Consider the following 577-nt stretch of genomic DNA (forward strand, 5'->3'; position numbering starts at 1 on the left):
GGGGTTCTCTTATTGAAGACCCTAACATAAACATCAGGGATTTCATCGAGATCTGCGACACGTTCAAGTTCAATGATGTGACTGAAGATGCTATCAAGTTGCGACTCTTCCCATTCTCTCTGAGGGAGAAAGCTAAGTACTGGTTACATTCTCTACCAGCAGGGTCTATCACCACTTGGGAAGATCTTGCTCAAAAATTTCTCACTAAATTCTTCCCTATGGCGAAGACTGCTGCAATCAGGAATGCTCTTACTTAATTTGCTCATCAAACTAGAGAATCTCTGTATGAGGCTTGGGATCGATATAAGGAGATGCTAAGGAAGTGCTCACACCATGGCATGCCTGATTGGATGATTATTAAATGTTTCTACAATGGATTGGGTGCTACTTCTAGACCCATGCTCGATGCAGTATCAGGAGGAGCCTTGTGGGCTAAAAGCTACGATAAAGCTTATGAATTTATTGAATTGATGGCTGTTAATGAGTACCAAAATCCTTCCCAGAGACTGACTCAGGGAAAAATTGCAGGAGTTGGATGCAGCGATTGCTATAACTGCCCAACTTAAGGCTTTAACAA

The 577-nt window shown here is 42.3% G+C and overlaps 1 non-coding gene across 1 annotated transcript; it reads right to left on the reverse strand.

The window, feature by feature from the left end:
- Positions 1–233: 233 nt before the first annotated feature.
- Positions 234–340, reverse strand: LOC141699467 (small nucleolar RNA R71). The gene has a single exon (XR_012565930.1). It is a non-coding gene; the product is annotated as a small nucleolar RNA R71 (small nucleolar RNA).
- Positions 341–577: the final 237 nt, after the last annotated feature.

Source organism: Apium graveolens, chromosome 11, assembly GCF_009905375.1.
Source record: "Apium graveolens cultivar Ventura chromosome 11, ASM990537v1, whole genome shotgun sequence".
NCBI classification, from domain to species: Eukaryota; Viridiplantae; Streptophyta; class Magnoliopsida; order Apiales; family Apiaceae; genus Apium; species Apium graveolens.